This window comes from Lepisma saccharinum, chromosome 15, assembly GCF_977018435.1.
Source record: "Lepisma saccharinum chromosome 15, izLepSacc3.1, whole genome shotgun sequence".
Taxonomy (NCBI): domain Eukaryota; kingdom Metazoa; phylum Arthropoda; class Insecta; order Zygentoma; family Lepismatidae; genus Lepisma; species Lepisma saccharinum.
Genome location: NC_139243.1, coordinates 4,922,446 through 4,948,722, shown reverse-complemented (window position 1 = coordinate 4,948,722; position 26,277 = coordinate 4,922,446). Strand labels below are relative to the sequence as shown.

Sequence of the window (26,277 nt, the reverse complement as noted above, 5' to 3'; positions counted from 1 at the left end):
AAATTGATCCGGAAAAAACGTTCTTGGACCGTATTTACATTGATCCAAAAAATATTCCTGGACCGTATTTAAATTGATCCGAGAAAAAGGTTCTTCGACCGTATTTAAATTGATCCGGAAGAAAAGGTTCATCGACCGTATTTAAATTCATCAGAAAAAAGGTCCCTGGACCGTATTTAAATTCATCCGGGGAAAAGAGGTTCCTGGACCGTATTTAAATTGATCCGGGGAAAAAAAGGTTCCTGGACCGTATTTAAATTGATCCGGAAAAAGGTTCCTGGACCGTATTTAAATTGATCCGGAGAAAAGGTTCCTGGACCGTATTTAAATTGATCCGGAAAAAAGGTTCCTGGACCGTATTTAAATTGATCCGGAGAAAAGGTCCCTAGACGGTATTTAAATTCATCCGGGGAAAAGATGTTCCTGGACCGTATTTAAATTGATCCGGAGAAAAGGTTCCTGGACCGTATTTAAATTGATCCGGGGAAAAGAGGTTCCTGGACCGTATTTAAATTGATCCGGGGAAAAAAAGGTTCCTGGACCGTATTTAAATTCATCCGGGGAAAAGATGTTCCTGGACCGTATTTAAATTCATCCGGGGAAAAGATGTTCCTGGACCGTATTTAAATTGATCCGGAGAAAAGGTTCCTGGACCGTATTTAAATTGATCCGGGGAAAAGAGGTTCCTGGACCGTATTTTAATTGATCCGGAAGAAAGGTTCTTGGACCGTACTTAAATTGCTGGACCGAATTGAAAAACTTTACAGATAGAAAGGTTCTTTACTGTCCAGAACCCATTTACGCTTGCTGATTTTCTCTCCTGGACCGGAATTGAATCTATTTAAAATTCCTGGATCTTTAATAACCTCGTCCTGAACTCGCCGATATGCTAAAGGTGTTGCATTGTTATTAGATGATTCCAGAGTTGGGTTCCTTATGGACTCTAGGAGTCGCGGATACTCTCACGCTAGATTTTGTTTTCTAGTTAATCTATACTTTAATATTTCGATTTATTTTTTGATTTATATCGTCGCTTTTCTGCCACTTTTGGCTACTCGCGACGATGATAAAGGTAAACGTGCCACGAAGGCACATTTATTTGATATGGGGCGGGGTTAGGGCTCCAAACATTCTCGATCTCGTCCATTTTCGAGGTGATGTGATCAGCACCACACTCCGGCCGCCTTTGCACCCCCAGGTACCCATTGATTTGAAGCTGGGTTTGCCCGGAGCCGATTAGGTCACCCAAATCGGTAATCGAACCCGGATCTCCCGCGTGGCAGTCGGACGTCTAACAAACTAGACCACAGCGACTCGATGATGAAGAGTGAGGATTAAATGAAAATCATGAAAGGATAGCTACTCAGAATGTCCAGACAGATTCGAACGCGGGACCCCTGGCGCTGTAAGACGCTGTGTTAATCACTACGCCACGGAGATCGGCTTTCTTATTTTTATCTCAGTATTGTATATGTAAGTAATGCAGCAAGCAAGAAATGTAGAAAAATGAAATGTTAACACCTGCTGGTCAGTACTCACATGAACGAATGTAAGTAGGGAAAAGGCCACAGAAATGATAACAGGTATTCTCAAAAATACCACCACCAACATCAATGCACTTCTGAGCGCGTCGGAGGACATCTTGTGTTGCACTACAAAGTTCCCGGATTAACGCAGCAGCATTCATAATGCGAATGTGCAGTTCATCCCTTGTATTCACCCTTTCCCGGTATACCTCCTGTTTCATCCACCACCATAAACAGAAATCAAGAGGGGTTAGGTCGGGAGAACGAGGTGGCCACGGAACCAGACCACTACCACGACGACGACAACGACCAATCTATCGATTAGGGTAGGTGGAATTCAGATGTTGAATGATCATTACTTAATTATCGTGTACTAATTACTGCTGCATCACAAATTCATGCAATAAAGATTAGTATCAGCATGTCCCTTCTCGTATTTACTTACACAATTACCATTACATTGCCATGTTTTACTTGTTACTGTTTTTGTTTACGTTTTCCTTACATAATTTTTATTTCTGTTCATATCTCCGTTATCGTTCAAAATTCGACCCATGTTCATATGAACTTTTTTGCTTAGAATCACCCATACTACCAGTTTCCAAAGTATTGCCGCTTCCTCCCGGAACACCCTGTATATAGTTTTTCACCTTTCTTCTATTTTGTATCTATTGCAATTATTATTATTATTATTTGTTCGTAATTCTGTAATATTATTCTCAAAGTCTCCAGTTGTAACTGCCGGCCGCCGTGGCTTAGTGGTTATGAAATCGCATTACGACGCGATGGCCTGGGCATGGATGTTTGTGAGTGTCCATTCATCAGTTTCATCATATCATCACTCATCCCCCATCTTCGCAAATTAGCCAAAAGTTACACAAGAAGCGAAGTAAAATAAAGCAAATCCACCAATCACTGAAAGAAGATGAAAGACTTATGCTGAAAAAAAAATGCTGTGTATTTTATGGAAGCTTGAAGTAAAATTAGAGAAAAATTAGCACTTAATTGGTTTTATCCCTTTGCTTCAGTAGTTTAAACCACCAAGCAATAGGTTTTATCAAATTATTCAACTACTCTCTTGTTGTGTTGCCCACGAGACGAGACTTTGGCCTGTCTCGTCTCGTGGAGTCTCGTGAAGATGCTGTCTCGTCTCGAAAATATTCGTTTGTCTTGTGACACATGGTCAACCTCATCTCGTCACGAATTTTTAAAAGCCTGTCCCGTCTCGTCCCGTGGGCAACACTACTCTCTTGTAATTTATGAAAATCAAGCTTTCATTTTCAGAGCGAAAATTATTTCAGAAAATGTTTAGGTTATTTTCAAAGAATTTAAGGCCATTCTGCACGTCATTTTTTTTTACATTTTTTAGGTCATCAACTACAGAGCCATAGTCATAACTATGATTATACAGGGTAATTCAAAGTGAATAGTGCAATCTTACACAGTTATTATGACGTTACTATTTGTGATAGATTGATTTGGTGTTTTAAGTCCACTTTGCGCACAGTAAGGCTAATCGGGACTGGACCTACAGTTTAAAGTGGGATCCGAACCACTGTGTGCTTCCACCGGGTATTGCTTACAAGGCAACGACGCAATTTTTGTGATAGAAAATCAGACAAGGCCTCAGTATAAGGAAAAACTCTGGAAGTTTTCTTCTCACTAACAAGGGAGGTTATCTAAGTGTCCCCCCCCCCCAGATTTCCATGAAACTTGGCAAGTGTATAGAGGGGCCCAAAGGAAGAAATACGTGTTTTTTGTTTCGGCTAAAAAACTGTTTTAGGGGGCAAACCTCCCCCTCAAATATCAAGACGAGGACAAATTGACGTGGGGATCTGACCCCTGTGTTCCCCTCCGTTTTCCATGAAATTTGGCAGGTGTATAGAAGGGCCCTATGCCCCCTGTTTCTTCCTATGCCATATTTACGTGGTTTCGGGGTCAGATCCCCACTTCAGTTTCTCCTCATCTTGACATTTGAGAGGGAGGTTTGCCCCCTAAAAAAAAAACACGTATTTCTTCCTTTGGGCCCCTCTATACACTTGCCAAGTTTCATGGAAATCGGAGGGGGACACTTAGATAACCTCCCTTGTAAGTGGGCTTATGCTCCTTTGCCGTTGTTCCACCAGGATCGTGTTGCGAACCTGACTGTTTAAGGTTTTATACTTGTAAAATGTTAAGATACGTCATAATCTGTTCGTGATGTCGTCACTTTTCCATCTTGGCAGAGGAAGTTATGAACCAACCTGGATATTTTCAACTAACGACGGGTTGTGTCGTTGGACAAAAGAAGGGGAGGAAGAACTTCGTGACGCGGAGAATTCACGAACAGTTTTCGGTTTCCGAGTTTTCTTCTTGCCGAAAAGTTGAAAGAGAGGAACTAATTATTTAATTAGACTTTCGCGACTAGTGAGTAAATTGCACAACGTTAGTTTCAAAGTTCTAGTGCTTTAATTGTTAGTTTTATGAGCAACGGATTATCTATGTGTATGCTGTTTGTAACCTTATATAATAGAAAAATGTGTAATTATCCGATAAAGCCCGAACACCTCTCACTCGTTTATTTCGTTAATTTTAGCATTGATACTTACCTATTCTGCATTGCGGACGATTCTTTGAGGTGAAGTTATGCCCTTTCCCATAAAATAGTGTCAACTTTTCATATTACGAGTCATTATTTGTCTTCCTTGTTATGCCTGGGTAACAGACAATATGGCGTGCACTCGTCATGGGTCATCGCGTGTCGTGCTTGTGTTTTGTCGATTTGGAGTGGGTATGCAGTGTTTCAACCTTCTTCACCGAAAAATACCTACTTTCGTGTTCATTATGTCATCACAAACCATTGACGGATAGCCCCACGAACCATTGACGGATAGCCCCACGAACCATTGACGGATAGCCCCACGAACCATTTACGATAGCCCCACGTACCATTTCCGGCAAGGTTAGGTTAGGTAAGCATAGTTAAAAAAAATTCTCGTAAGAAAAAGGCACGTTTGGAAACACTGGCGAGACCGCGTGAGTTTCGACGCTCGCGCCATCTGCAGGTACATAATGGAAACAACGGCATAATGTTACAGAAAATGCAAGTTCCTTACATAAAAAGTGATTATTTCTTGTTCTGCAGCATTCTATGGTGAAGTTTTCAGTTTCCGCGAAAGAAAATACCTCCCAAGAACTTCGACAATGCTACAGAAACTGATTTCAGTAAGTAGTTTCTCCTGTAAATTTGAAAAAATCCGTTCGGGCGATATCGGATATTTACTGAAAAATGCATAAGCAGGTGTGAACCTACAATGTATAAATTCAGATATTGGTGTTGTTATACTTGTTACCCAGCAAGCCTTGATTGGTTACTAAGATTCCCACGTTCCCGACAAAAGGCATAGCGTACTAACTTTGTGACGACTGGTGTCCTGCCGGAGGACGTTCCAACGCCAGTGTTGCAAAATGGCTAGTGACCAGTAGAAGGTGTATTGTGTGTTGGAGCTATCAAGAACTGATTCACTCGCAATGGTGCAAATAAAGGGTCGGGTACCCTATTCTACACCCTCGAATTTTCATTTTTTTTTTCTTTATCAAGATTATGTGATCCTAATTGTGAATACGAAAAATTGGAGCCCGGAAAGAAGTATTTATGACTGTACAGCCGTTTAAAGTTGAAATTTTGTCGTTTGAAATTGTTGAGTCCAAATTTCCCACCGATTCCGGGCTCCGCCGCTGGGGTAATTGGCTTACCGCCCCCTACCGCTACCGCGGCCCCGTCTCCGCTCCGCTACGCTACGCTCTGGCTACCCGCTTTTATCTATAGAGTCCCTTTTAAAGGCATGTTAGAAATTGGCCGGAGTCACCTGCCCCCAACACTTTCTGACTGTTTTCCGCATTGACACATGAAGATACCAAAAATGAAGGCTAAAATTAAACCTAAGAAGGTAACTTACCTCTTTTTACCAAGGCCAGGCACTGAATTGCGGGTCGAAGTGAAACTTGTAAGTCCAAAAATGAAGTAAATCCTACGTTGAAAGTCCTTGTTGTCCTTTTCCACAGAATACCACCCTCCACTCCCTTCCCATCATAAAAATAAGAAGTCGCAAATTTTCCCATCCCACAAGTCATTTAGAAAAAAACAAAACTCCCCTTTACGGCCTGCAGTTGCCAAAAAAAAATAATTGATTCTAATTTCTGAAGTCGCATAAATGAAATCCAATGTCTGAAATGTCCAATCCGCCAATATATCACACAAATAACATATCGCAATCGCAAGTGTTCCCATTGCACAAGTCAATCATGAGAAGAAAAAGAAAAAATCAGACGTGCGCCTGTGACATGAATCCGTCATCCGCTGTCATAGAAGTTCTGAAAAATATTTTTCACGTTACGCAAGGAATTTTAATTTTATAAAAAACGTAAGTTTCGTAGCACGTATGTCTAAAAAATTAACTTCCGCGCTATTTGCAAACACTGTTTGTTATGAGGAACTAAATATTTTCACGAAAATATTTGAAATGTGCCTGAAATCGAGGGTGTAGAAAGGGGTACCGGAGCCCAAATACATTTCCACATGCGTGTCGGTAGTAATGCACATGCTTCGCCCTTCCGAAAGATTTGCCAAAATTACAACTGTGAATTGTTAGTGCCTTCGAAACCGTTGACAACGACTTGCTGTCTCGTGCATAGCATGTACTTGATCATCGTTCGTATGTTTACCGCATGACACGTGGTTCCCATGTTGAATCTTTGTAATGTGAGTCATGTGAGTAAAACTTCCACAGTTTTTCTTTATGTTGATGCCTTGTCTGATTTTCTACATAAATAGTAACGTCATAATAACTGTGTAAAGTTGCACCATTCATTTTGAATTACCCTGTATTCATTTCTAGTATTTAACTTTTATCGATGGCCTCATCGCACCCTAGAAAAACTTCTAGCGACGCCCATGAACCAAAGTCCTGTCTCGGTACTATCCTTATGTAAATATAATTGAATAATCTCTGTACTGGATAATAAATGTCTCCTTGTATCTTTTGGTTCTGGGTTTCCCAATATCAGGCTGTTACTTTGTCAAAACCCTTTGCGTGATATTCCGGGTCCCGCTTCCAACACACGCTGATACGGAATTCGTGACGAGCGGAATTAAAATATTGCTTGTTCGGCGCACGAGCTATTATGTCCTTTGTACGGGGCGGGAGTATTGACCTGAAGGAGTATTGTTTCTAATCCCGAGGGAGGAAAGAAACGGGAAATAAAACTCCCGGGAGGAGGAGTTCTTATTTATTACGGCCGCTGGAACAAGCGTCTCTATTCATCTTCTCGGAACTTGTTGCTCCAGCCAGTGTTGCCAGACACTTGTAGAAGGGAGAGTCAGATGTCCAATACGAATTGTAGAACAGACTGTACAGCTCAAATTTACATGAGGTAGAGGGAGATTATTTCCATAACATATTTGGCTTTTATGCATTTGAAGCTTCGGAACGAGTCGCAACTCTCGAAGCAGCCAATCAACGAAGCGAGCCACTGACGTCATCTCAACCCAGAACCCCCTACTCAGGCTCCACACGCCCACTAGGCTCACTAGACAGACTCGCGTAGTCCGCTGGAGATGTTCCGAAAGTAAGTCGACTATCAACTGTTATTTACAAAACGACCTGCAGGCTGCAACACTGATCAAGTGAGCTTCAAACCGCCATTTATGTTATTTTAAATATGGCGCCTCCTCTACACACTTGCACTGTATTTTATTTTATTTGTATTTTCCTTGTGCGAGCTGTACGCTGTACGCACTACATAATTTTTTTCTTTACACCTTTCCTTACAGTCATGTATTAATATTGTACCCTCTTTATGTTAATATACAGATACTCTTAATAGTTTAAAAAACTCAATATGCTGACCAAGGCAGAAATTTATTTTATTATAAAACATAAACTAAACTAAGTATGCTGACCAAGGTAGTAATTTATTTGATTAAAAACATAAACTAAACGTAACGTTTCAACCTTCTGGCAAGGTCTTCATCAGACTCTGTATCAAGTACAAAAGTAACAAGATACACAAAAAGGGCATTATATATACACACAAACATTACTCCCTCCAGACTATTAGAAAGTTGTTAGGAACTTTCTAGCAGGTGGCTTTCACTTGCCAACTGTACTTTCACCTAAAAGGCTAAACATAATTACTTTCATATAGAATGTGGTTGGACTTTTTATCTCACGCTCTTTTTCCTTCATTTTTTCCCTTCTCCTCTCCTCTTTCTCTCTTGTCCTTTCCACTCTTTCTAACACCTTCTTCCATTCTTTGTTTAACTTCAGTCCCCCATTTCAGTTCATTGTGTCTTCTTCACCTTTCTTCTCTATTTCCTTGGCCTCCTTCCATTTTGTCACTAGCATTCTCTTCTTCCTTCCTATCGGCTTAGCCTCATCCCACTCTATGTCATGTCCTGTTTCTCTCGTGTGGTTAAATATCGCATTTCTCTCTCTCTCTCTTAAGTCGTACATCATCCCTATGTTGTTTCAACCTGTCTTTCAGCCTTTTTTTCGTTTCTCCTATGTACACACTCTGACATTCTTTACATTTCACTTCGTAGATAATCCCTTCCTCTTCTCTGTTCTCCTTCTTCTTGCTTGCATTCTTCGCTATTCCCAAGATGCTTCTCCCTCCCTCCCTGTAAGTTTTAATTCCCGCTTTCCTAAGCACTTTGCATATTTTTTCTGTGGTCTACCCCATACTCCTTGTTCCAAACCTTCTCTCCTCTTTTTCTTTCTCTTCCAATTCTCCCCTGCCCGTTTTCTTACTTCTTCTTTTTATGTCCAGTCTATCCTGCTTCTCATAGCCATTCTTTTCCAGCTGTTTCCATAGGCTATTTATTTTGCCTTCTTTTTCACATTCTTTCATGCATATTTTCTTGATTCTGTCCTCCATATTCTTTATAAAATTTCTTTTTGTCACCTCACTTACATCACTTCTTTTGTGCCAGAATACCCCTGCTGCACACTTCTTCTGATGCCAAGCGGTTTCAATTTCTTGTCCTCTCTTCCTTTTCATCAATATATCTAGGTAGCTTAATTTGTCTTCTTCTTCTATTTCAAGTTCCAATAATATCCCTCTTTCTTCATCTTGGATTTCTTTGGCAAAAATTTCGAGCTGCCTCTTCGTTCCCTTCCATATGCGAAAACAATCGTCCACATATCTGCAAAACACAATTATTTTGTTTTGCCACCTGCTAGAAAGTTCCTAACAACTTTCTAATAGTCTGGAGGGAGTAATGTTTGTGTATATATAATGCCCTTTTTGTCTATCTTGTTACTTTTTACTTGATACAGTGTCTGATGAAGACCTTGCTAGAAGTTTGAAACGTTACATTTAGTTTATGTTTTTAATAAAATAAATTACTGCCTTGGTCAGCATACTTAGTTTTTCATAATCATGGAAACAAGGCTTAATGGTGTTATAATAAACTAAATGTAACGTTTCAACCTTCTAGCAAAGTATTCTTCAGATTCTGTACCAAGTACAAATGTAACAAGGTACACAACAGGACGATATATATATACACAAAAATACTCCCCTCCAGACTATTAGAAAGTAGTTCTGGAACAATCTAGCAGGTGGCTTTCCCGTGTCAACAGTACTTTCACATGAAAGAGAGTGTGCTAGGTTGTTCCAAAACTACTTTCTAATAGTCTGGAGGGGAGTATTTTTGTGTATATATATCTTCCTGTTGTGTACGAGGGTCACTATTTATATTTTGAGCCTTGGCAACACTGATTGAAGTTAGGCGCGATTTGACGTTTGCACGGAATCGTCTGGCATTATTGACCATAACGTACTTCAAACGTTTTGTCAATAGCTTCATTTGTGTTGTTTATGTTGCCTTGGAGATTGCGCGACAACAATAAAATGGAATTAACTCGTGAACATTTTCGTGCGATGATTTTTTACGATTTTCGACGTGCATTATCAAGACAAGAGTGCATCGATCAACTTACTTCCACATTTGGCGATGAAGCCCCATCCTTTGCCACTGTGAAACGCTAGTATAACGAATTTAATCGTGGCCGCCATTCGCTCACCGACGAGATTCGCGAAGGTCGTCCAAAATCAGTTGTTGTTCAAGAAAACATTGATGCTGTGCAAAACCTAATACTGCAAGATCGTCATGTGCCATACTGTGAGATTGAGGCAACCATAGGCATTAGTTCCACCAGCATATATAAAATATTACATGATCATTTAGCTGTGAGAAAGGTATGTTCTCGTTGGATCCCACACAATTTGACAAAAACTCAAAAAGACGCTCGCGTCAATTGGTGCAAACAAATACTCAATAAATACAATCGTGGTGCTTCAAAATAACATTGTAACAGGTGACGAATCATGGATATATGCATATGAGCCCGAACGTAAACAGCAGTCGACTGTATGTGTGTTTCAAGATGAACCCAATCCAACAAAAGTTGTTCGCTCTCGAAGCACATCGAAACAAATGGTCGCCTTTTTTTTTTCGGGAAAACTGGTCATGTGGCAACTGTGCCTTTAGAGGAACGTAGAACGGTCAACTTTGAATGGTACACAACAATTTGTTTGCCAGAGGTCTTCGGTCAAATACGGAAAACAAACAAACAAACGCCGTCGGATCATTCTTCATCAAGACAATGCCAGCTGTCACACATCTCGTCTAACAACCGACTTTATGAACAGTCAAAAAATCGAATTAATGGGTCATCCGCCGTACAGTCCTGTTTTGGCACCCAATGACTTCTTCTTGTTCCCGAATGTCAAGAATAAATTGCGTCGACAACGATTTTCGTCGGCGGAAGATACCGTTGATGCGTTCAAAAACCATATTATGGAGTTGTCTCAAGAAGATTGGAAAAACTGCTTTGACAAATGGTTCGAACGAATGCAAAAGTGTATTGACCATAAAGGAGAATACTTCGAAAAACAATAAAGCAGTTTTCAATGCCAAATTCCTGTTTTTTCATTGTTAGGCTCAAAATATAAATAGTGACCCTCGTACCTTGTTACATTTGTACTTGGTACAGAGTCTGAAGAATACTTTGCTAGGAGGTTGAAACGTTACGTTTAGTTTATGTTTTATAATAAAATAAATTTCTGCCTTGGTCAGCATATTGAGTTTTTTATATCATGGAAACAAGTCTTAATAGTTGATCAGATATAAAAAAAAATAGACATAATAAGTATAGTTTAGCAATCAAATAAAGTTATGTGTCTGGTTCGTTTGGTGTCCAGTCTCTATATACCTCTATTCCAATCTTTCACTTCCCACACAAACTCCCCCTTGCACTATTTCTCGGGCTGCCTTTCACACTTCCATTCTCCCCTCTTCTTTATGTGATAAGGGATGTTCACACTTTACGTTACACTATAAAGATGGCTCGGTTTGAGCATGATCACTAATTTCGCTGTCTTCTCTAATAGCTTTCCCTGCCGTTCTCTTCCTTCCCCCAGGTATTTCCCCACTTGTTGTCCCGCTTCTTTTGTCTTTCTTCTATCGTTTACCACTTCTAGAGTCGTTTTCACGTTCAGAAGAGACAACGGGGCTTATGGAGAAACCGCACAGTGTTGCCAATACAGCGCTAGCTCATGTCGCCGGGAAATGATGACCTTCCTTCACAATGAAGGTGTTACATATTTTGTATATATAATGATAATTATATGTAATTATTAATATTAATATTATACTGTGAACGTTACAGTTACCCTTTTTACTATGATCCATTGCGATCACTACACACGCGAGTGTAATGCACGAATATGACACTTCAGAAATCACTTAAAAAAGTAAAAATCACTGAGAGCTCACACAACTGAAAACACTTTTTCGGGAGAGGGAAAAAGTCTAAACAGACCAAAGCAGATCTCTCACCCAAGTAAGGGGACCCTGGCACATGGGTTAGATTCAAGTTGCAACCCAAACAAACAAATGAGTTAAGGCCCACGTGAACTGATAAGACGTGAATGACTCAAGCAAGGCATGTCATATTTCTATCTTGAATCCCCATATTTTGTCACGTGTTGGAAAGCCTTTCAAAGGTTAATATGGTGTATATTAATTTATGTGAAAGGCGATCTTCATTTCAGCATTAATGTCGACAGTAATGTAAACGAGAACAACGTGTATTTGCGACAGCACTAATGTTGCTCACAACATCAGCATTAGAAATAATTGTCAATTATTAAATTTAAGTAATTTCAATTCTATTATAACAAACTACATGAAGTTCATATTTTTACTGAATGGAAATAAAATAACACTTGGTGGTGATTAGCCGGAATGCTGCGGTGAGTCGGCTCAAGATGGCCAGACAACGTCTCCTTACTTCGCGCGCGGTTCGGGTTAAAAAGAAACTCTAAATGCATGGAAGTAATATTTCTGGGAACCTTTGAGTGGTTATAAAAAATAATTTCATTATTTTCTCCACAACTTTGTCGCTGGAAGTTTTTACTTGGAATTACAGAACAAAAAATGGCCAGCGACGACATTTTCTACTGCACGAATATAAAAAATCTCCACATACTTTACTTGAATTTTTTTTAATGCAAATATGCTTTAAAGTATTGATAAATTCTGAGTACCACCGTCACCTATGACAATTAAAAAACAGTGTCAATTTTTTTCATAATGAAAGCTTCAATTTTACGGCATGTTTCAACGTTAGGAATGAAAACAATGTAAAAATTGTGTTTTCACAGAAAATTTGTGTTTTTAATTTATCTAAAATTATGTAAGCAAGTTACCAGTTTTTTGTGTTCACCATCGTATTCTCTACAAAATTTCCTGCAAAACTGCAGGTACCGATTTTACTTAAGCTAAATTTGTAAATCCAGAAATTTGACAACAGCGCGCTCGTATTTCCCATAAGAAAAGCATTGCCCATAAGAGCCCATTGTGTCTTCTGAACGTGAAAACGACTTCTCCCTCGCTGTTAAGTTTTTCAGAAACTTGTCCCTTAGGTCACGTGTAGAAGGGCAGTTCAGGAGGATATGCTCGTCCGTCTCCTCTCAATCGCACAAAGGACATATCGTTTCCCCTTCTTCGTTTATCTTCCTTAATTGTTTCCTGGTGAAGAGAAGTGGTTTCTTGCCCTTTGCCAGCCTAAAACTTAGACATTTCTCGGCAAATGAAAATTCAATACCTCTGTGTATGCGTACCACACCAGCAATTTTACTGATGGAGGAGAAAGCTCGACAATAGCCTCACTTCGCAGGCAGATGGGTGGAAAGGCCTTCGCAGTTGCTCACCTCAAAGACTTATTCTTAAGAATAAGGCACTAAGTTAAAGTTGAAAATATATGTAGATCAGAAATAGATCTGGGCTTGAATGCAGCAAACTTGTGCAACCCTGCATGCAGAAATCTACAAGCTTGAAAAGAACATTACTGAAGCGTTGCAATAATGCTATGTAAGTAATTATGTAACTACAGTACTGTAATTAGGCTCTATCAAAAAATAAATAATATTCTTCTTTTTATCTCTATATACTAGTATATAAAAATGGATGTATGTGTGTATATGTATGTTTGTTACGCCATAACTCTCGAACGCCCGGAGAAATTTCAACTAAACTTGGTACACATATCACTTACGATCTGGAAAGAAATACTCTGGGGGTAAGACACCCCTGGCACCCCAAGGGGTTGGCAAGGGGGTGACGTAAAAATAATCGAAAACGACCGATATTAGTGTGGAATCAATAGCTTTCGGGGTTGCTAAGATGAATAGTGACACTCCCAATGCCGTTCAACTCCAAGTTCATCACCTATCGGCATGGGGGGGGGGGGTTTAGAGGAGGTGAAATGTAAAATGTCAAAAAAATGACCTAACTCTCGAACGCCTGGAGCAATTTCAACCAAACTTAGTTCACATATGACTTACAATCTGGAAAGAAATACTGTGGAGGTAAGACATCCATGGCACCCCTAGGGGTGGGAAGGGGGTGATATGTACAAATAATCGAAAACTACCGATATTAGTGCGGAATCAATAGCTTTCGGGGTCGCTAAGATGAATAGTGACATTACAAATTTATATAATCACGTTTTGAGTTCAATTAATATTATAGTGCATTTGTAAAAGGTCTTACTTTATAATTCGTATACTGTATTTATACTTTTGAATACCTGTAAATAAAATTAGTTACATTTTACACTATTTAGTTAGAATTCATTACTTTCCTGTCTAAAAGAAGATTGGGATAAATAAATACTCAGGCAACGTCGGGTAATCAGCTAATAAATAAATAAATTTATTGACGTATTTCCGCTCTGGAGAATATATCTAGATATTACCAATCCTTCAAGAGATTTACGTATGCATACTATTAAGAATACATAGGGAACAGCGAAAGAAAACCATAGGAAGAATCACCTAAATGTTCTGAAAAAAATTCTAAACAGACGTAATTGTCCAGAATTGGGAATATCATAGCGGTTTTTAGAAAGGAGAACTAGTTTCGAAGAGAGTTACCCTTGGCTCTGCATCTGCAACCCTGAGAAGTAAGCAATTTTATTGCATTTTTATAATAGTTAATTTAGGGAGAGGTGAAGTGGGTTGGAAACCTTGATTCTGGACGTTGATGAAAAGTGAGATGATTCTAGGAAGAGGAGGAGGGGGTAATTTGATGCTTTGTAAGCGTGCGACATCGACCTGTGTTTGTACACTCGGAGTGTCCACGTGACACGTGAGAGAAGGTGACAAGATCAAAGCATCTCCCAGATAGTGGAGGAATTCATGCAGGGTTGCCAGCCGCTCTCATTTCTGTATCCTCCGGTATTTTTCTAGGGGCCATCGTGTAAACATTGTGACGGACGAGATAGAATCTCGTTTATTTCGAAACTTCCACAAATTGTAGTGTATGGTAGGGCTATGTGAAAATCACAATTGCTTTCTATTTAACTAATTCAGACATACGAAGAAAATATATTAGTTTGTTGTGGTATATACGAGGGCTGTTGGAAAAGTAACTCCAGTTGGATTAATATGAGTTGAGGAATTTTTATTACATAGAACTAAAAACTATGACTTCGCACTGTTTTTCCATGTAGACACCTGTGGGAGCATGGTTTGCAGTACCCATTTTGAACGGCTGTTGCCAAGGACGACACAGCCTTCATTCTTCCACATATAGTTGTGTCCTGACTCGGGAAGTTGAAAAGCACTATTAGCACAATATTGTATTGATTGCATAATTGTAATGCCGTTCTCATAGTGAACGAGTACTATGGCTAGGATCATGGACAGATAAGAAGTAAAAAAAAAAGTAGGACTTTATCTTTTTTTCTTGGGCAAATCTGGTCTAAGAAAGCCATGAATCCAACATAGATAAAGCTACACATTTTGATACATGATCTTAAAACATTTAACTTATTAATTCATACATTATCGGATTAAAAGTAATTAATTCTTTCACCAAAGTGGCCTTCGTTAAGAAGGCTTAACAGGTAACAGAATGAAGAACTATGCAATACCTTCTAATGTGGTTGACTCTACCATATAGTTGCAGATTTAAAAATTCTGCTAGCAACATTGCAAAAAAATAATTATAATAGCATGTTTATTATTCTGACTGAGTAATACACGTGATACAGAAAACACGCATGCTGTACTCGTTATTTTTTTTTTAAAAAAAAAAGTCATGAAAATTTCCATAAGGGAACTCGAGATACCTTTTTTTTTTTAAATGAACTTAATTTGAAAATTTAGGCGCCAGGTGAAATGGCGACTGGGCGTCCTGTATTTTTCTACCCCTGCCTGAAGCAATGGCAAAGAAGGGGGGGTAGACAAGATGATGATATTTGGAGAGAGAGGATATATATAGTCCGGTTGTGAGCTGAAATAATTTATAAAGAGCTAATTTTTTCAGGGTTTGCTCTTTGTTACTACCCAAATGAAACCCCAAAAGTCCCCTAAAATCCCATGTGCGCATCAACTCCAAAATGGCGGACGAAAATGGCGACCGGGCTCGCAACACATGTTGTCCTTTCTTCTTTAATACCTTTCGATAATTTAAAGGTAAGTCATTCCTTGTAGATTAGGCACACACAGGAGGTGTACTACGTAAAAATTTTCAGCGAAAAATGCAGGCTCGGCCAGGACTCGAACCCGGATCTCTGGCATACCGTGATCAGATGAGGCCAGGCCGGCTCGGTAGCTCAGTGGTTAGAGAAATGGCACGGTATGCCAGAGATCCGGTTTCGAGTCCTGGTCGAGCCTGCATTTTTCGCTGAAAATTTCTACGTAAGTCATTCCTGTTTTCACTATTTTACATGAAATTGTATGGAAATAATAAAGTAGCATTTTTGTTGATAGTATCGTTAAATACGTATTTTACGGATATTTTAATACATTATCTGATTCTCCAAAATTTATTGTGTAAAATAGTGAAAACAGGAATGACACAGCTTTAAATTATCGAAAGTTATTAAAGAAAAAAGGACGCGTTGCGAGCCCGGCCGCCATCTTTGTCCGCCATGTTGGAGGTGATGCGCACATGGGATTTTAGGGGACTTTTCGGATTTCATTTTTCGGAAGTAACCAAGAGCAAACCCTGAAACAATTAGCTTTTTATAAATTATTTCAGCTCGACACCGCGATCGTTCTTTTACTGGGCTAATATGAAGGAATAGAAAAAATAGATGTTTCTCTTCTCTTCTCTGTTCCCTCCACTACCGCTACCAAGTCTTGTCGCTGTCGTCTTTATTTCTAAACTTTCTTGCTATTGAAACGGCTCTCGCATGCGAGAAGTATCTTCTATCTCCTTGCATAGTAATTACATTGGTGGTGGTGTCGTCCTCGCTCACTCGAGACGCCTCTCTTGCGGCTCTCCCCCCCGTTCTCGTTGACGTTGCCCGGCCAACACCTTTGTGCCTCCAAGAGCGTTTGAAATTTTAGGCCGGAGCGACGTGGACACAGGCTTAATTATGGTTTTGTGAGGAGACGTGAAACCGGCTGACCACCGAGTCAACAGCTATAAACCTGAGGTAATGAGAGACCGCTCGTCTCCACCCTTCATTCACGCTGACGTCATGGGTATTTTCTCTAAGCTCGCAGGTACCGCGCAGCTTGCGTCCAGGTTCGTAAGGTGTCACAGGGTTCCCAAGGAACCTGAACAAATCATAGAATTTTGTAAACATCCGAAAAACCTGGAAAAATTATATGAGAGATCCAAAAACACGTCTTAGTTTACCCCTGTCAACTACCTTTCTTATTTTTTGCCTCCCCGATGGCGTAGTGGTAAAGTCGTCGTTGATAGATTGATTTGGTTTTTTAAGTCCACTTTATGCACAGTAAGACTAATCGGGACTGGACCTACATTTTAAAGTGGGATGCGAACCACTATGTGCCTCCAAGAAAATATGCACGAAAGAATGTGAAAAAGAATACAAAATAAATAGCCTATGGAAACCGCTGGAATAGAATGGCTATGAGAAGGAGGATAGACTGGACATAAACAGAAGAAGGAAGAAAAGCGGCAGGGGAGAATTGGAAGAGATAGAAAAAGAGAGGAGGTTTGGGATAAGGAGTATGGGGAAGACCACAGAAAAGATATGCAAAGTGCTTAGAAAAGCGGGCATTAAAACTTACAGAAAGGGAGGGAGAAGCATCTTAAGAATAGCGAAGAATGCAAACAAGAAAAAGGAAAACAGAGAAGAGGAAAAGGAAGGGATTATCTACGAAGTGAAATGCAAAGAATGTCAGAGTGTGTACATAGGAGAAACGAAAAAGAGGCTGAAAGACAGGTTGAAACAACATAGGGATGATGTACGACTTAAGAGAGAGAGAAATTCAATATTTAAACACACGACAGAAACAGGACATGACATAGAGTAGGATGAGGCTAAGCAGATAGGAAGGGAGAAGAGAATGCTAGTGAGAAAATGGAAGGAGGCCAAGAAAATAGAGAAGAAGAATTAAGACACAATGAACTGGAATGGAGGACTGAAGTTAAACAAAGAATGGAAGAAGGTGTTAGAAAGAGTGGAAAGGACAAGAGAGAAAGAGGAGAGAAGAAGGAAGAAGAATGAAGGAAATAGATAAAAAGTCCAACCACATTCTAGATGGAAGTAAATATGTTTAGCCTTCTAGGTGAGTACAGTTGACAAGGGAAAGCTACCAGCTAGAATGTTCCAGAAAAACTTTCTAATAGTCTGGAGGGGAGTAATGTTTGCGTATATCGTCCTGTTTTTGTACCTTGTTACATTTGTACTTGGTGCAGAGTCTGAAGAAGACCTTGCTAGAAGGTTGAAACGTTACGTTTAGTTTATGTTTTATAATAAAATAAATTTCTGCCTTGGTCAGCATATTGAGTTTTTCATATCATGGAAACAAGGCTTAATGGTGTTATAATTGGACATTTCCCACTTTAAGCTGTAGGTCCAGTCCCCACACGGCCAACCCTCAACGTAAAGCTTTTTTACAATCCCACCACAAGGTGTCTTTTCTTCAGGCTTCCTCGCTCGCCTCCAAATGTTGACGCTATTCTTACCAGAGCACAATTTCAGAAAATTGTGTAATTTAAATTCTTTTCTGTGCCATCTTGTACTATGTTCCTATTATTTTTGTTGTTTTTCTCCTGTTACTGTTGCAGTATAAAATGGTTATTCTGTACTGTATCTGAAACTTTTGGTAAATAATTAAAATAGATAAATGAAACGAACTTAAAAAACAAATCTAAATAAAAAATAACTTTCTTATTTAGACGGCTGCGTAGCCAAATGATTAGTTCTCGCCTTTGGTGCAGCGATTCCGGTTCTCGGGTGGGGTATAGAAAAGCTTTCTAATAGTCTGGAGGGGAGTAATGTTTGTGTATATCGTCCTGTTTTTGTACCTTGTTACATTTGTACTTGGTGCAGAGTCTGAAGAAGACCTTGCTAGAAGGTGTAACGGTCGGATTGACCATTACTGGTTTTGGTATATTGTAATAATTAATTGCTGGCCAGCTACAAGGTGTAGGGTTTAGTAATATGTTTCCATAAGTGTACTTTTATGTTATTATTGCATGTAAGTGTATATTATTGGATTGTGTTTGCTGGATGTTAGATTCCCCTGTTTTTTACCTCCCCGGTTGTGGGAGCTAGCTGTCTTACAAAAGACCGTTGGCAGTGGAATTTTCCAACGCTACGGGGTCCACGTCCACGGACGTTTACCCCGACTATAAAAAGAGCCAGTGGGCTTTAGCAAAAAACAGTGTTTCCCCATTGATCGACGAAAGAGGAACGTCTCCTCAAGTTTAGTCCACTTATGGTGGCTAAACTGGATATCATAATGTAGCATCTGGTTATGCCAGCCCCTGTTGCTGTCCCAAGTCCCCTTTTAGAAAAAGCTTTGATTATGTGGATATTTCCGTATTTGATTAATTGATGCCCAAAAGAAGGAGTGAAGGCGTAAGGAAACGCATTTGTAACGGAATATCATTTAAGCTGAGGATAGGCCCACCGAGATAGTTTTGCTAACTCGGTGGTAAGGGAAGTGCCGATGGTTATGCCATAGGTGCGCAAATATATTGATTTAGAGATTTGGTAATTTGGTCTATGCAAGACACTCATGGAAACGCTCTGTAAAATATGTATATATATAACTACGTATAATAAACCAATATATCCTACGAGAATGTTATAATTTCTAGAACTACGGTACTGTCCATTTAACCAGTTGTATATTCACTTGCTGTATATGTGTAAACGAACCAGGGACATACAAATATAAATTGTTATGTGAAATCCCCCCTTTTGTAATTCCGGCGCAAATATAATCTGCTCGCTTGGCACCCAGGGTGAGGTGAAAGGAGGGATTGAGGGATTAAGTAGGAAGTAATCCAGAGGGCCGGATAGAAACGAGGGATAGGGGGGCGACACTTTCACAAACGTTGAAGTGCTGTTTATGAGATAAACATTTAATTCGAAATATTGTAATGTGTTTCATTAGTGCTTTGATTTACAAACTATTTTTGTTTCTTTTCAGCAGCCGTTGTGATGCTTTTACGCTAACTGTGCCTATCCTCATCGGAAAAGGTAAGAGGAACAACGTTGTAGTTGCTATCACTTCTGCAGGAAGTGATTGCATGCTATTATCAACTTTGTACAACACTTTGTTATTCATTTCTTCTCTAAGGGGCTTCTTTTTTGTGTAAGTGCCCGTAGGGGGGGAAGGACCACGTGCAGTAATTGTTACTGTACCGGATTTGTATTAAAATCACAGCCCTGTCGTAGGTTCGATTTCTACCACCGGCTAACTACCATATGTCCTGGTTTTCCCGGACATTTCCTCTTTTCGGACCCTGAAATTTGCGTCCGGGCGGGTTTTTACTTTCTGTTAAAATGTTCGGGTTTTTACTTTTATCCAATTATCATAGGTCAGAGATCACGAAGTTACAACTTTTCGAATCATTAAACGTCTGATTTTGGCAGTACTGGATGATGCGCTAAGCGTTAGTCGTTTGTTGTTACAGTTTCAAGTTCCGGTCGATGTGATTTCCGCGTCATTCGTTTGTTCGTGTTTCGAACTAGAAGTTAGAGTTAGAGTTTGCGAACACGGTGTAAGCTACTAATATGCCTAAAAGAAAGTGCAAGTTTACTAATGAGTTACAAGAAAAGTATTCATGTTTTAGACGATTTTGAAGGCGAGTGTATGGTTTGTAAACCCTGTACATTTGTGTCTGTGGTAAACAAAGGAGGGCTAGACTTGCAAGCACACGTGGAGTGCGAAAAGCACAAAAGAGCCATCAGAGGTGAAGCTTCATCTACAAAACTGACTCAGTTTCTCACGAAACCTGGCAGTGAACATGAAGATAAAGTAAGTGCTGCAGAAGGTCTTTCGCGTTTCATACTGTTAAGCATCACAACAGTTATAAAGTGATGGACTGCACATCAAGCTTGATAAAATCATTATTTCCTGATTCCAATGTAGCTAGAAAGTTCTCAACTTCAAGAACGAAAACAGAGGCAATTGTAAACTCTGTGCTAGGTTCCTCATGTAATGTTTTCGTGTTTGTGAATAAATTGATGGTGTGTGTGGCTTTCGAAGAAAATGTCCTCTTTTTAGCATTTCAAAATATGGTAGCCCTAACTAAAGCCCGCATCACACGGAACTTGATTTCCAGTAGGTATGCCCTAGTTGGCGCTGGAGTGGCTACCAATTTGCTAGTTTTCGCCTCACACGATACTTATCAGCGTACTTGTCGATAGACTTTTGTTCCCATACAAGTGCAGTTGTAATGGCGGCCGTGTGAGATGTAAACAATATATCACTTCACAATTTTAAAAGCCGATAACTATTCAACCGAGAGGAATAACGTATCGTGTAAACCGTTATTAGATACAAAACAATGGCGCTGCTTAAATACATACTTTACAACGTTTGCTGTACACGCAGGGAAGAATATTTTAGTTGTTTCAAATGTAAACACCGTGCACTTAGCATAGATGGTGTAACTCAACACGCCTTTTATGCTGTATACGTTATACATTGCTGGAGTAACATTCGGAAACCACAGACAAAAACGCTCCTTTGCACACTCACAGATTATCTTTATATGGCGAAACTTTGCTCTGATTGGCTGTTCCACAGAATCCAGTCAAGGAAAGCAAGTAGCAATTAGAACATGTCCTATTCCTCCAAACCAGCCAAGCAGGCAGCCAGGCGGCCATGATCGCTACCTAAAAAGTTAATTCAGCGCCAACTAGGGCATTCCTACTAGAAATCCAGTTCTGTGTGATAGGGGCTTAACTCTTCTTATACCCGATGGTTTATAGCTGCAGCAACACAGGCCTTCCATCTGTTCCTATCTTGAGCAAGATCTATCCACTCCTTTTCCATCCCTACCGATTTCTTTTAGGTCAATCTCAACGTTATTCCTCAATCTTCGTCTTGGCCTTCCTACGGGTCTCTTACCGTCAGGTTTCCCAACAAGAATCCTGTAGACTCTTCTTTCCTCTCCCATTCGTGCCACATGGCCTGCCCACCTAAGTCTTCTTGATTTAAATATTCTAATCATATCTGGACATGAATACAAAACTAAATTTGTTCACCTGAAGAAGAGAAAAAACTGGCACTCTTGAAATGTAGTGTTATAATAATATTGTCAAAAGCACTAGAGACTAGACGTCCAATTATCATTCGCATAGTAAGATATAATTCTGTCGAATTAAGAGTATGTGGAAACAGTGGCAGGCACAATAATTTTTGTTTCTCGTATAGAGGAGCCAGCATTATGTAAAATCCAAGGTGCCTGTATTTCCATACGGGCTAGGAGAGCCATGATTCCAACTAAGATAAAGCTACAAGTTTGATATGTGATATTAAAACATTTTAATATATGAATTAATACAAGATTGGATTAAGGGCGGCTTCTCACTGGGAATTCCTTGAATGCCGGGTGAATTATTGACAACGGGAATTATGTGTGAATTCTGCTTGAATTTTTCACCGAGACGTGAAAAATTGCAACTTTTATTAATTCAAACCACATTGAATTTATACATATTTAAAATGCCCCGCGACAAGTTTTACACAGTTTAACTTTTATTTTTATCGAGGAAGGGAAAGAAAACTGCGTGGAAAATAAATCAAAATTCTCTCAATCCGTTTACTTTTCTATCTGACAGACAGAAGATAGATAAAATATCTAGAAGTTGATTAGGTAAATTTAAGTTTGAAATTCTTATACAATTAACATTTTTTTGTATATTAGTATATTCCTTAACATTTGAACTGGTGAGACCAAGAAGGGAAAGATTCCACGTTTTGAACAAAATGGGCTGCATATTTTGAATACATATCAGAGCTAAAATAAAGGTTGTGATAACTAGAGCCCGGAAGTTCAGGCATTTATTTTCGTTAAAATAGGCAGGCAAAAAGGCATTTATAATGTGGAAAATAGGCACTAAAAATGAAAAAAGGGCAAAATAAACCGAAAAAATGGCACATTTGGAAGTCGCTTACTTTTATATATATAATTTCTGGCAACATGTTAAAATCTACATTGGGAAGAGCATTTCAATTTTCTCCGTCTTGATTGCACATAACTACAAGGTCTTTTTAAGTTCTCAACATTCATTGATAGTCGTCTGTCAGAGAGAATGTTTTTCATAATAGAAAATGATCTTTCTACTTCGACAGAAGTTATTGGAGCATACATAGAACAAGCTAACGTAGCTGGACTCGTTTTGGTAACAGCATTTTCATCTTTTAGAATATCACAAATTGTTTTCAATTGTTTCAAGTCATCATTTGCACTCACTACCCGTTTGCACTTTTCCGCAACAGCTGACCCCTTTTCTCCTGGCACTTCCATCATCTGCTGCATAGGTTACTCGAAGATTTTCATGGATGTTACAAGAGTCTCACCTCTTTTTTCTAGCTTTGTAATTGTCTCTGGCAATGCACCATAATGTGCAAAAATAAACGACAGTTCATTCTTCAGTTCTGAATAGCACAGGAGTTTTTCACTTCACGAATTGAAGCCGCTTCATTTTCTGGATGAGCATCGATCCTCACTGATTTTTTCAAAGTTGTTAGCATAATATATAGCTGCTGATATCCAGGTTCCCCATCTTGTCAAGACTGGTTGCGGAGGAAAACTAAGCTCAGGCGTAACTTCCTGAAATTTTCGGGTTCGAGAGGGAGATTTCAGAAATATCTTCTTTGTGTTCGAAATCAACCTCTCCACTTCAGCAGTCAATCATGCACAAGGAAATGTTAACCGAAAGGCAATATCCTAACTCAGCATGAAATACTTTTTCCTCACACTTTTTTCCTTCAGCAATGTTGAAACATGCGTGAGTTCAATATTACTTAAATAAGGCCAAAATTATTCACGTAATAAACGGAAGAAAAATAAATGCCAACATTTTTTTAAAAAAATTCATTGAAAAGGGCATAAAAAGGCATTATAATTAAAAATAGGCAGTGGGATCCCAAATAGGCAAAATAGGCAAAATGAAAAAGCTTCTAAAACATTCGAAACAACATAAAAAACGTACATCCGGAAAAATTTTATCAATATATGCAGTAAATAAAAAGAGGCATTTTGCCAAACTTCCGGGCTCTAGTGATAACAAACCACTTATGGAATATTGTTGCTATGGTTATGATAAATAAGTTTGTAATTGTAAGTTTCTTCATCGGGCTTTTAGTTTTGGTTGCTATGAGCTTTTTATTTCCCGAAAGTAAGGTGGAGTGGAATCTTTCCCTTCTTGATCTCACCGATTCATTTGTGATTTGTGTTTGAAGATGTATTTCGAGCCTTTGTATGAGAAATTGCAAATGTAAACTCCTCACATGAAATTAAATATTTTTACAGTTTAGTTGAATTGAATTAGAATTTTTGGATACGTTGAAATCGCACAGATTTTTTATATTGATAATATATTTGTATGTATATGTGTGTGGGTGATGAGAGGCGAGATTGAAATAGGGAAAACATCTGCTTGGAATTTTTAAAAAAATCGCCTTGAGAACCGGGAATTATACTTGAATTTTATCATGATCTTAGGGTGGCAACCTTGTCTGAAGAAGACCCTGTTAGAGGGTGGAAACTGTACGTTGTGTCTTATTTTACAATAAAAGTTTGCCTTCGTGAATATTTTTTATTTATTTATTGAGAAAATTCCAGATACAGCACAGGTGGCCATTTTACACTGAAATTGTTAACAATGAGAAAGCAATAATAATAATAATAAGCAAAAAAATTAAGAGTAACAAAACAACATAAAGTGAATAGCAAATGAACAAAAAAAAATAAGTAAAAGATTTCACTATGTGATATTAATTATAAGCATTTCTTCTGATAGAAGACCGAAAGGCAAACTCGGAGGAAAATATATCAATATTTGAGGGGAGATCATTGTATTGTGCTGCAAGTCTGTAAAAGAGAGATTTTTTTTGAATTTCTAGTCAAGGGTTTTTTTTGTATAAAATAAGCTTGTGTTGCGTGTTGTGCGCATAGGTACTCGAAAGTGGAATTCCTCAAGAAGTGTGTTGCAGCGGATTTTGCCATTCACAATTTTGTATATATAAATAAAATCATTCTGCAAACGTCGCTGATAAGCAGTTTGTAAGTTTAGAAAAGACAAGAGATGCGGAGATGAAAAATTGCGTAATGAGGGAACCCTGTGACGAACTATAGCTAGGAAGAAGTGAAAGACTGAATCGATTCTGGAGAGGTGAGTGGGACATGCCATGGACCAGACGGGAGAGCAGTATTCTATTATGTTTTATTGGACTCGTTATTTTTTTTTAAAAAAGTGATGGGAATTTCAATAAGCGAACTCGTATTTGCAGGTACCCTGTATTTTTCTAGCCCTTATTATAGCCATACCACTGCGCACATCTACTTGATAGAGATCTCCACATGAGAGAATAAGTATTGACACGAAGCATATGTTAGTTGCCCTCTCTGACGGGTACATATCATTGCCTGTCTACATGGTTCCCGTTCGGGGGGTCGAATTTGCTGAATCCCCCTCCCAGTCGCTTTTGAGGGAAGTCTCTCCTCGTCAGCCCAGGAACATAGGGATTAATGAGGTGTAGAATGTCCGAATGATGGAATGCCACGGGATATTCAAAGCCACGCGTTCCTGATATATGGCGGGGCCGGCCTCGTCGGCAACACATCATGCGCTCCCCTGCACGTCGTTCATGTGCTCCCGGCTTTGCGCGGCCGAATTATTCATCGGGGTAATGATGCGCGCGTGATGTATTAGGCCGGTTTGTCCCTGGCTCTAACAAGCGGTTGTTTGGATGCTGTGGCTGAATCCTCTGTTGCTAAGATGCTCGTGCGGCTGTGGACGAAGTGATTGATTGATTTGGTTCGTTTTACTTCGCTTTTCTGCAATTTTGGGCTAATCGCGAGGATGAGTGATGAATTTGATGAAGGGCTTCCCCGATGGCGTAGTTGTAGCGTCGTTGACTTGTAATCAAGGTGTCCCGGGTTCGATATCCGGTTGAGGCTGTCCGGAACCTGAGCGTTTAAGGTTTTATATTTGTAAGAAGTTTAAAATATTTGTTACTTCAAATAATGTGCAAGCTGTCACAGACAACTATAGTTAGATTGATACAGTTGTGGTTGGAACTTGTGTATATGTTTAGAAATACGTCAAAATCTATTCGTGTTGACGTCACTTTCTCATCTCAGCAGAGGAAGTGAACCCAACTGAATGTTTTTCACCTGACGACAGACTGAGTTGAAAAACAGGTGAAGGTGAGAAATCAACAGAAACGTGTTAACGGTTAATGGAATGCCCGAATAGTGTAATTGGTAACTATTTTCGTTTCATTCTAGCTATACTCGGAAATAATAATTAAGTACAGAAACTTTCGTGTATTTACGTTTGTCTTGTCCAACGTTAAATCTATATGCAAGTGTGTTTTGTGAATGTGATGTGATTTAATATGCTATAGAATTGTTCCTCTTCAGGCAGAAACGTAAGCAAATCTGTACCTTGCTTGTAAGTCCACATACGATAGGAAATATAAGTGATTATAAAACTGCGTTTAACTTTGAATATTGTGTTGTGTTTCTTTTCTACCCAGCAAGCTCTGAAGAGTCATAATCTCATGTTCCCGACACAAGGAGCAGCGGACTAACTTTGTAACGACTAGTGAGTTATTCCATGCCAAATCATCACAGATATGCTCAATTTACAACCTGGCCATCTCCGATTTTCATGAAATTTGGGGAGTTGAAACTATGCATGGAACTTAGTAACTATGCAAATTTTTAGTTTCGTTTGTC

At 39.2% G+C, this 26,277-nt stretch overlaps 1 protein-coding gene across 3 annotated transcripts in view; it reads left to right on the top strand.

Annotated features, from left to right (window-relative positions):
- The window catches only part of Ntan1 (N-terminal amidohydrolase 1), a 383,084-nt gene that overhangs the window by 33,713 nt on the left and 323,094 nt on the right, over window positions 1-26,277 (top strand). For 2 of the 3 annotated variants that reach the window (XM_083136529.1, XM_083136524.1), the window contains exon 2: window positions 19,506-19,555. The gene's annotated coding sequence lies outside the window, so the exon portion shown is untranslated. The remainder of the gene's footprint in view (window positions 1-19,505; window positions 19,556-26,277) is intronic. The other variant, XM_083136527.1, reaches the window with a different exon arrangement.